Source organism: Aquarana catesbeiana, linkage group LG01 (assembly GCF_042186555.1).
Source record: "Aquarana catesbeiana isolate 2022-GZ linkage group LG01, ASM4218655v1, whole genome shotgun sequence".
Lineage (NCBI taxonomy): Eukaryota > Metazoa > Chordata > Amphibia > Anura > Ranidae > Aquarana > Aquarana catesbeiana.
This window is the reverse complement of record NC_133324.1, coordinates 767,204,750-767,216,737: the sequence shown is the minus strand read 5'-3', so window position 1 is coordinate 767,216,737 and position 11,988 is coordinate 767,204,750. Positions and strand designations below refer to the sequence as shown.

Genomic DNA, 11,988 nt, shown 5'->3' with positions numbered 1-11,988 from the left:
TTCCTAAAGTCCCAGCACAGGCATTGATGACACATATGTGATCCCTGGAAGTTGTGCTGTCATTCCCCTGATCATTCAGTGTTGGCTTATTCCAGGATTATGGTCATTCTCCAGTGCTGGGAATTCTGGTAATAATGACCATTAAGTATAATTGAACTAATCAGGGCATTACATAACCACTCCAAAATTCACAAATCCTTTATAATGGGATATGTGCAATGCACCTGCTGCTCAGCAGGGTATGGATTGCAGAGACAATGAACACAAACTTTATTACAAATATTATTCAAAAGAGTCAAAATAATGATAGTGCAGGTTCAATAACAAACAATGAGCCCTGACATAGGAGAGAAGAACCCCTCCATTCTCCTTAGGGCTCATGCACACTGCAGCTCAAAAAAAAAGCTGCTTTTACAGGCATTTGAGCTTTTATTTCTCTGCCTAACTTGAAGAAGCTTGTGTTTGTTTGTAGCCTTTTTATTGTTTATTGTGTTTATTGAGCTTTTCAAGCATAAGCATTTTTTTTCCTTTTAACAGACCCTTCCCTCAGCAAATTTTTTTTTTTTTTTTTGCGCACTTTTAAGCTTTTTTGCACTTTTTCATGCTTTATTGCACTTTTTTTGTGCATTTTTTGGGCACTTAGGCATGTTTTCTGCTCAAAAGCTTCTCTCAAAAACAAGAGTTTGGTAGGAGTTTTTTTCAGCTGCCTGTAAGACCATATGCCTGTAAAATCCTGAAAAAGCCAAAGTGTGCATAGACACATTGGCTTACATAGAGGGGAATTTCCAGGCAGAAAAAAATAAGAACTCAAAAAAGCTTAAAAGCCTGTAGGAGCCGCTTCTTTGAGATGCAGTGTGCATGAGTCCTTAAAGAGGAGTTCCAGCCTGTAAAAAAATTAAATGTCAGTAGCTACAAATACTCTAGCTGCTGATTTTTTTAAATAAGGACACTTACCCCTAGCTGATACGTCATTCTGCTTCGGGTGCAGACGACAGCATCTGTAGTAGGGGAAACAGTCTGTTTCCTACTGCGCATGCGCAAGTCATGCTTTCTGAATGGTTCCAATGTCTTCTGGGACCTCTGTGTGTCCCAGAAGGTAGCGGGGTTGGGGGGGGGGGGTAAGGAGAACAGGCCGGAAATGTCAAAGATTACCGTGTGGCAGTGCGACGATCTTACCTGGATATGGGAGCAGGTACCTGTCAAAAGCAGGTACCTGCTTCCCCCTAAAAGTTCCAAATGTGGCAGTGAGGGGGGGGGGGGGGGGGGTGTAAACCAGCGGAGCTTCACCTTTTGGGTGGAACTCTGCTTTAAGCCGGGTACACACTACAGTTTTTTTTCGTGCGGCCCAGCAGGTTGCACAAAAAACAACTGACAGCTCTGGTCGGAGCCGCTGTACTAACCATGTGTCATTAGTACAGCGATCTCCCCCGCTGAGCTGTTGTGTTCTGACAGAGGGAGAATCCACCCCCACCAGAACACTCTGATCAGCACTCTCTGCCATTGGCTGAATGTTGACCGTTTTTTTTTTTTTGAACCGTCCAATGTCTCCCGACATTTGACCCGTGTGTAACCGGCTTTAAAGAAATTAAATTAAAAATTATATTATCAGCTATGATTAAGCCCCTCTGAGGGCTGAAACATGTAAGCTGCTTGTTTTCTGGATTTTTTGCCTCTACCTACATTAAATAAATTGATTTTATGCTATGAAGTATCCAAGTCACTGATTGCATTCATCTTAAATCTTAAAGTAGAACTATAGGCAAAACAGTTTTGTTTCATTTTGGATAGAGCAATTATATAGCCCCTGCCAGATCTTTTTCACCATCTGTGTTCCATTGCAGAGATCTCCCTTAATTTCCTGTCCCATTGCCAAACAGGAAGTGAAAGGAAATCCCTGCAAATTAAAGGGAATTTTTTGGGGACCCCCCCGAGTCAACTCAAAATTTGTGATTTTCTTTTACTTTTCACTTTTAATGATAATAGTAAACAGGACAAATAGAGAGGGTGAATCTCCTTAAAAGGGTTGTAAAGTCAGAAGGATTTTTTATCTTATTGCATTCTGTTCATTAAGATAAAAAAGTCTTCTGTGTGCAGCAGCCACCCCAGCACCCCCCCAATACTTACCCGAGCCCCATCTCTCTCCAGCATTGTCCACAAGTTCCTGGGCCATCCAGGACTCTCCTCCTGATTGGCTGAGACACAGCAGCGATGCCATTGGATCTCGCTGCTGTCAATCAAAGTCAGTTACCCAATCAGGAGAGGGGGTGGGGCCGAACCAGCGCTCCGTGTCTGAATGGACACAGGGAGCTGTGACTCGGCTTGGGTGCCACCATAGCAAGCTGCTTACTGTGGGGGCACTCAACAGGAGGGAGGAGCCAGGAGAGCCAAAGAGGGACCCGAGAAGAGGAGGATCTGGGCTGCTCTGTGCAAAACCAACTGCACATAGGAGGGAAGTATAATATGTTTGTTATTTTTATGGAAAAAAAAAACAAGACTTTACAAATCACTTTAACGGGGGCACAGACAGCAATAAAAACTGACAAGCAATCCAATCCCTCTCCACTCCATCAAAAGCTAAAAAAAAGTTTTGCCTCTAGTTATATTTTAAAAGTGAAATGCGTCCATTTTCATTAAATTTTTTTGTGTGCCAAACCAACAATGCTATTACACAAGTTCCTTGTGTTGTTACACCAAATCACATTAAAAGTTATATTATAAACTATGATTAAGGTCCCCTGAGGGCTGAAACATGTAAACTGCTTGTTTTCTGGATTTTATTTTACCTCTACCAACATTACATAAATGGATTTTATGCTGTGAAGGATCCAAGTCACTGACTGCATTTGTCTTAAATTTTAAAAGTGAAATGTGTCCATTTTTATTATTGTCTGATCGCGTGCGCCAAAATAAGCAAGCACTTGCTTCAATGTTCTAAGTTAAATATTGGTCCAAAATGTTGACCATTACCACTGTGGAGTATATACTGTAGTCAGTGAGGTGCCGAGCGGCAGGAGGGAGAGGAGAGGTGGGTATGTATGGAAGGACAATGCACCACTATCATGCAGCAAATGTATTATTTATTGATTACAGGTATTTATATAGCATTGACAGTTAGCACAGCACTTTACATACATTGTACGTTCACAAATTAAAGAATTGTCACGCAACACTTTTATTCATTTGGCGCATAAAAAAGCACAATATGTGCATAGTGTGAAAATATTTCGGGTCCCAGGAGCAGCAGCCAGTACCAACAGCCTGTCAAAATCAATGCTGTACGATGTACGCACATCCAATTGGTGCTCACGTATAGGGCCATATAGGGACTAATGCACTGAATGCAGGAAGTCCCTGATTTTGACAGGCTGCTGCCAGTGGGCTGTTTGCACAAGCTGTGGCTCCCAATTGCTGGAATACGCATGATTATTAAGCTGTCCATGCAAATATGGGCAGCACAGTGGCTAAGTGGTTAGCACTTCTGCTTAGCAGCACTAGGTTTGAATCCCAACCACAGTGCTACCTCCTTGGAGTTTGCATGTTCTCCCTGTGCCTGTGTGGGTTTCCTCCCACACTCCAAAGACCTACTAGTAGGTTAATTGGCTCCTGTATAAATGGTCCCTAGTATATGTATGAATGTGAGTTAGGGACCTCAGATTGTAAATCTCCTGGAGGGCAGGGACTGATGTGAATGTACAATTTACAGTATCTCACAAAAATGAGTACACCCCTCACATTTTTGTAAATATTTTATTATATCTTTTCATGTGACAACGCTGAAGAAATGACACTTTGCTACAATGTAAAGTAGTGAGTGTACAGCTTGTATAATGCCGCGTACACACGGGCAGGACTTTCCGACTAACTTTCCGACGGTCTTTCGTATGAACTCACTTGCCTACACATGATCAACCAAACTCCGACGGATTCGTACATGATGACGTACGACCGGACTAAAATAAGGAAGTTCATAGCCAGTAGCCAATAGCTGCCCTAGCGTCGGTTTTTGTCCGTCGGACTAGCATACAGACGAGCAGACTTTTTGACCGGACTCGAGTCCGTCAGACATATTTGAAACATGTTTTATTTCTAGGTCCGTCGGACTTTTGGGAAAAAAAAGTCCGCTGGAGCCCACACACGGTCGATTTTTCCGACGGAGTCCGGTCCGCTGGACCTAGTCCATCGAAAAGTCCGCTCGTGTGTACGCGGCATTACAGTGTAAATTTGCGGTCCCTTCAAAGAAACTCAACACTCAGCCATTAATGTCTAAACTGCTGGAAACAAAAGTAAGTACACCCCTAAGTGAAAATGTCCAAATTGGGCCCAATTAGCCATTTCCTTCCCTGGTGTCATGTGACTTGTTAGTGTTACAAGGTCTCAGGTGTGAATGGGAGCAGGTAAGTAAAATTTGGTGTTATCGCTCTCACTCTCTCATACTGGTCACTGGAAGTTCAACATGGCACCTCATGGCAAAGTACTCTCTGAGGATCTGAAAAAAAGAATTGTTGCTCTACATAAAGATGGCCTATGCGATAAGAAGATTGCCAAGACCCTGAAGCTGAGCTGCAGCATGGTGGCCAAGACCATACAGCAGTTTAACAGGACAAATTCCACTCAGAACAGGCCTCACAATGGTCGACCAAAGAAGTTGAGTGCATGTGCTCAGCGTCATATCCAGAGGTTGTTTCTGGGAAATAGATGTATGACTGCTGCCAGCATTGCTGCAGAGTTTGAAGGGATGGGGGGTCAGCCTGTCAGTGCTCAGACCATATGTCTCACACTGCATCAAATTGGTCTGCATGGCTATCATCCCAGAAGGAAGCCTCTTCTAAAGATGATGCACAAGAAAGCCAGCAAACAGTTTGCTGAAGACAAGCAGACTAAGGAAATGCATTACTGGAACCATGTCCTGTGGTCTGATTAGACCAAGATAAATGTATTTGGTTCAGATGGTGTCAAGCGTGTGTGGCGGCAACCAGGTGAGGAGTACAAAGACAAGTGTGTCTTGCTTACAGTCAAGCATGGTGGGGGGAGTGTCATGATTTGGGGCTGCATGAGTGCTGCCGGCACTGGGGAGCTACAGTTCACTGAGGGAACCATGAATACCAACATGTACTGTGACATACTGAAGCAGAGCCTGATCCACCTCCCTTCGGAGACTGGGCCGCAGGGCAGTATTCCAACATGATAACGACCCCAAACACACCTCAAAGATGACCACTGCCTTGCTAAAGAAGCTGAGGGTAAAGGTGATGGACTGGCCAAGCATGTCTCCAGACCTAAACCCTACTGAGCATCTGTGGGGCATCCTCAAATGGAAGGTGGAGGAGTACAAGGTCTCTAACATCCACCAGCTCCGTGATGTCGTCATGGAGGAGTGGAAGGGGACTCCAGTGGCAACATGTGAAGCTCTGGTGAGCACCATGCCCAAGAAGGTTAAGGCAGTGCTGGAAAATAACGGTGGCCACACAAAATATTGACACTTTGGGGCCAATTTGGACATTTTCACTTAGGGGTGTACTCACTTTTGTTGGCAGCAGTTTAGACATTAATGGCTGTGTGTTGAGTTATTTTGAGGGGACAGCAAATTTACACTGTTATACAAGCTGCACACTCACTACTTTACATTGTAGCAAAGTGTAATTTCTTCAGTGTTGTCACATGAAAAGATAGAATAAAATATTTACAAAAATGTGAGGGATGTACTCACTGTTGTGAGATACTGTGTGTATATATATATATATATATATATATATATATATATATATATATATAAATCAGTATGGGTGCTGTCATAATGAATCTTTTTTGTAGAAGCCTGATTGCTACAGAAGGGAATGCGCACACTGGCGATTTTTGCTAGGGCCATCATCACGTATGATTGCCCGGTAGTGACTTCTAGTGATTAGTGATCAATTGGTACACATAGCACAGTGGAATGCAGCATTTAGTGACAATTGATTACTTATGATAGCACTATACTCAAAGTTTGTGCGACTGATTGATGCTACACGCAACTACACGTGTAATAATCACAAACAATCGCAGTTGATCGTAGTCATGTGATCAAACTAGCAAAAATCACTCATGTGCACGGAGCCTAATTCTAGGAAGCTTATATACAGCTGACAGACAGCTCTCTACAATGGTGATGGAGCAGATGGGCAGGGAATGGTATGCAGCTATGCGGAGACCACCAGCTCCCAGGAGCGTCAGAACACTGCCTGCCTACTGCTTGGAATGGCATTTTGTTGACTTGTTTGTTGAAGAGGGCAAGGGAAGGCATGTGGAGTTTGTCCTAAAAAATGTACTGATCCTTTATAAAGTGTCTGCTGATTACTTGGTGAAGACAGCAAAAATGTGTTAAGTAAAAACAAAAAAGTAATTTTAGCCAAGTGTCATCTGCTCCGCAATGCTGCAATCCTTCCTTACATGTAACATTGGTAGTGAAATCTATTTTTACTGGAAACATGGAGCTAGATTATAGTGACGTTGCCCTAATCCACCTAACTAAAAGCAGACCCCTATTTCTAACCTCTTGTAATAGTAGACGTCCACCTCTGACAACCCCCACTTTCCTGCAGGATCAGGATCTCCGGTGAGAGCTGTTATTGTGGCTTTTCTTTTGAGGTATAATGTTACTATAAGAGTGTGAATAAGAAAAAGACAGGCTTATCTCTTGGCGATTGTCCAAAAAAAAAAAAAAAAACAACAAAACCAAATACTATATCCCCCTCAGGATCAGTTAGTGGGTTTAATTTACTAAAGTAGTAGAGATGTTTAACTTAAAGTGACTCAAAATACACTGAAGCCAAGGTTTTAGCATGACAGCCAAGGAACGTACTGTACATTCCCAAAGGAGAGGTCAGTAATGGCAGCCCTTGTACTTTTCTCATGGCAGAGTGAATAAAGTAAAGTTGTGGTCACTTCAATAATCCAATCATATTTTAAAATCCTGCTTTTATAAATTTCCTCCATGATCGGGTATTCCAAAATGGAAAAGCATCTTTTATTTACAAAGCTGAGTTAACATTAATTTTGTTAGGTGAACATTCTTTATTATTTTAGTGGTGCCCATAGCCATGGGTGTTGCAACTTAAAGTGTTACTAAACCCAGGACCCTGCATTCACTATATCTGGTCTCCCACAGTACACAGAACATGGACACGCAATTATTTTAGTAAATGTAAACTACTAAATACCTTTTCTCATCAGCAGTATATAGCAGTCTTGTGACTTCTATCAGTGTCTGGCCGAGAACTGGTTAAAGCGTAGCGTTTTCATTCTCCTCTGTCTCTCATATGAGGCTGCATGGCCCTTTACCCTCTGATGGACAGTGCTGATTGGCCCTCTGCCGATCACATGCACCCTCCTACAAAAAAAAAAAGAAAAAAAGAACACTGTAACAATACACACCAAACTGAGCATGTGCGGAATGCCTCCAAGGCTCTGTACTATCAGGGGATCTGTGAAAGAAGGGGAGGATCAGAAAAGACACAATGCGCAGGATTAACCCCTTATGTTCCACAATGAGTATAACTAGCATGCTTTACTGCATATTCAGACCTATTATGCTGTTGTGGGTTTAGTAACACTTTAACTCAATGTAGTGAATTGATTTGGTCAATGACCATCTTATCTCAATGTCTTGTTCTAACAGGAAAATCTAAAAATCAGCATAGTGGGTGTTAGAAGTGTTTCTTCTGAATTAGCTTGAAAGTAGAAACATGGTATATACTAATATTTAAACAGGAACTAAGCTCTAGAAGCTGTCCAAAATAGGCAGGTACAGGACAAAGGACTAGCCTGGAGCATTGTCTGTGGCCATTATGCAGCTGATGTTTCCCCATGCTTTGGTCAGCACTGTGTTTCTGTGTGGAGGTGGCCATCTTGGTAGAAGCAAGGCTTTGCTTCCTCATGTCAGAGCCTCCAGCAAGGACTACAGTATCCATCACATTAGTGACACCAATCAATCTCACTCCAAATCTCCTGAAACTATCAGTCAGAGGCAGCAGTACTTTAGATCTTACACTGAAGATTTACAACTATGAGACTGTGTGCCAGCCATTCTCAACTAGGGTTCCATGGAATCTTAGTCCAAGCACAATATTCCCCATGCACACATTCAAGAAACTGGTTATTCAGTGGTGCTGGGTGCTGTAATGACCATAAGCTGGAAACCATGGATGATCAAAGTGTAGAAATGTCATAAGCACACCAAGGATTCCTCGAAAGGGTCCAAAGCTTTATTTTTGTGGTCCCATGATAAACATACAGCAAACATACAGCAATGTTTAAACTCAGGTCCACGCTAAGTGTAAATGCTTTTAAAGTAAAATCTAAAATCTTTAAAAAATGTCCATTATTGAAGGCAAAGGTACTGTTAATGTAAAATGCACACCCTTATAAATCCACTCTAGACTACTTAGATCACTGTAGATCACAAATTCTTGAAAGATGCACTTAAATGTATCAGTACATGACATAAATCAGATGGGTAGGTAGTGACAAGTCCCACCTGTCAGTAGCTCAGAAGTTACAGCCGAGTCCTCTGATAAGAACACAGCAGGCAAGGTTACATGTCAGTCTGCGCTCAACAGTTGCATATACAATGTGTGACTTTACAGGCCCAACTTGGCTGATTTGCCCTTTATGGTGTAGCATCTGTTTCTGTCAAAAGTTAGATCGACCAAAGACAGAATGATTTTAATTTGACCCAACACATTATACCAGGAACAAATGTTTGTAGAAGTCATAAAGACATTCAATAATACAATCTCACTTTTTTTGGAAATAATTTGTGTGTGTGTGTGCTGCATATATCAGAGTGATCCCACTGTGGATAACATTTCTTGTTAATGACCATCTGTCAAGAATGATTTATCTTCCTTAGCATGATATTTGGCAGTTTATCGTTTCTTTGTGACCTTTTTGTGCATAACACAAACTGATTCCCTTGGGAGTTTGTCTGATATCATTGGATTGTGGATGTATATTCTGCCTTTGGCTAGCATTACTACTATTAGTAGTAATGCTAGAATAGTAGATATACTACTATTCCTCCTTCTCCCCACGGAGATTTTTGGTTATTGGTCCTTCATGGGTGTTAAATTCCTTCATCACATGTTTAGGGATGGCCACCTGGTGTCTCTCCCACTTGCAGGAGACCTTTGAGATTCCCCAAACAGCTTACTTTCGTTATCTCCTATTCTACCATACAGTTCAGGAACACAATTCTGTACGCAACCAAACCTCTGAACCCCTTTTCCGGGCAGAGAGCTCATCTAAGCTGTCTCCCACCTACTATTCTACACTTTTTACCACTATATCCACTAAATTACATAAGGCCAAAGAAAAAATGGCAACTTTTGATGCCTTAGTTAACAATGGCTGATTGCATTTTAGGATAACTTTTAACTATATTTGAGGATGTGCTCTCTTCTCTCCTCCAAGGATAAAATTATTTAAGTGAATTGTTTTTCATCACATCAGTTGTACACTAGAAGCTCTTCATAAACCTGGCTTTAGGTCCTTACCATCTTATGTCTGTGCATGTATAAGGGGATACTGGTCAGATATAATTGGTTTCTTAGAAGTGGCGCTAGGCCTAATAAAAATATGTAACCCACAGTCTGCCTTTTGTGTATAGTTGAGAATTTGCAGGTGACTCACCATTCTAAGGCTGGTCATAGACGAGTCAAAAACCAAATGTTCTGTCCATTGGAAAATGAAAATGGTGCATACGATTGTGCCATTATTTGTTTAGTTTTTCTAAACAAAATCCAGCATGTTGGATCAAGCTCTTTCGATTGTGGCACGAAAATCGTGTGTCGTATATGGCACACTAATAATGTAAAAAACAAATGAAGAATTTTCATTCGGTTTTAGTCTTGCCTATGGCCTGCTTTAGTGTCTTTTATGCATTTTTCTCCTAACCTGGCGTACTCTCTTTCCCTCGACCCTTGGAACATGGAAAACAGTGTTTGACCGAATTCTGCCTTTATATAAAATGATCCATGAAAGTCTTTTTTGCATTTGGGGACTCTGGATGGCATCAATTTCCACGATCTTGGTGAGACCTAGAACCCCCATACATTTTTTTTTTATTCATATGCTTTCTGTAATGTTTTTGGAAATAACCTAAATGAGATGTATGGGGTTAATAAAAACTTTGATGTTGAAACACTTTGACCGAGACTGAGAACTGAGTGATCACATGACCGCTGATTACTCAGTTCTCAGTCTTGTAGGATCAGAGACTGGTGACTGATAGTCACCGCTCTCTGCTTTGCTCCTCCGATGTTCACTGGATGGGGAGAGAGCTGGGGCAGCTGTTTTCAGCTCTCAGCCACACGCTGAGAACTGGAGCCACCTGTCAATCAGGCTGCTGGCTTGACCCAGACAAAATGGTCGCAATCATTCCATAGCCTGGAGCCGTTCTATGACATCAGCTGACAACGAGCTTTGACCTGCAATATGGTTGGGATCACTCCATAGCCTGGAGCGGCTCTGTGACATCAGCTGACAGCGAGCTTTAACCTGCTGTCGGCTGATGCTGGGTCACAGGAGTGCAAAAGTAAGTGCACTCCTGTAACCCAGAAAAGAAGTGTGACCAAAAAAGCTTTTGAAATACTTCTGTTTTGAACAGTTTCTCATGTGGCATTGTCATTGCAAACCTGTCTACGTAATATATTTTTATATGATATATAGTTACATAGTAGGTGAGGTTGAAAAAAGACACAAGTCCAACCTATGTGTGTTTAAGGTTAAACCTCTTTTCTTCTAATTTTAATGAGAGGCCACGTGTCTTTTTAGACTCCCTTCCGTGAAAAAGTTTTATCCCTATTGTGGGGTCACCAGTACGGTATTTGTATATTGAAATCATATCCACTTTCAAGCGTCTCTTGTCCAGAGAGAATAAGTTCAGTGCTCGCAACCTTTCCTCATAATTAATATCCTCCAGACCCTTTATTAGCTTTGTTGCCCTTCTTTGTACTCGCTCCATTTCCAGTACATTCTTCCTGAGGACTGGTGCCCAGAACTGGACAGCATACTCTAGGTGTCTTGTAGAGCGGGAGAATTAACGTTTTATCTCTGGAGTTGATTCCCTTTTTAATGCATGCCAATATTCTGTTTGCTTTGTTAGCAGCAGCTTGGCATTGCTGAGCCTATCATCTACTAGGACCCCCAGGTCCTTTTCCATCCCAGATTCCTAGATTTAGATGTTGATTCTTTTCAGCAATAATGATAGACAACAACAGTGGAATATTTTATTGTGATGGTTTATTGTTGTTATATATATGCAACGTTTAATTAAAAAAAGATATACCACTATTACACATTGACTAACCATGTCATAAGAATTGAATAGGTGTCCCCTTCTTGGTTATTATGCAAGCCCTCTCTCTCTTTAATTGGGCTGCCATGTATATCTGAAGCTGTAACTCAGTACAATGGTGTAACGTAAACCTGGTGATGTATGGAGAAACCTCACTTGTGGAATGCTGGAATGAAAGGTCGACCCTCCCCCTTTTGTGCTCTTAAGAATACATTGGCTGTGTGTACTCATTTGCATCTATTTTAACCATTACAAAGCATTTTTTCTTTGTTAACTAAAATAGTTTGGGATTACCGATCAGCAAGTAAGGGACAAGAAAATCTGAAGCGTTTCAATGTATTCGGGGCACTTTATGTTTGTAATTTGTTTCCGGGTACGCTCACTGCTCATCCTTATGCTCTTGTGTGCCTAATTTTAGAGTGTTAATGGTGAGGCTAAGTATCCCAGCACGGTATAGGAGTGGTCGTTTTCTGCAGGGCTCCTTCCTCTCTGATGTGGCAGGTTTGTCAGGTTTGGCAGCACATACATCTATACTAGTGGCAGCTGCTACTTCTGCACTGACAGCGCTGCCAAACTCTACAGCTTCACATTAACTGTGTGTGACATCCACATGGAGATACTGCGAGAAAGATATAGTGAGGGGTTTTAAATAG

At 41.8% G+C, this 11,988-nt stretch overlaps 1 protein-coding gene across 2 annotated transcripts in view; it reads left to right on the top strand.

The window, feature by feature from the left end:
• The window catches only part of PALLD (palladin, cytoskeletal associated protein), a 486,054-nt gene that overhangs the window by 141,427 nt on the left and 332,639 nt on the right, over positions 1 to 11,988 (top strand). The gene's annotated exons all lie outside the window — the stretch shown is intronic.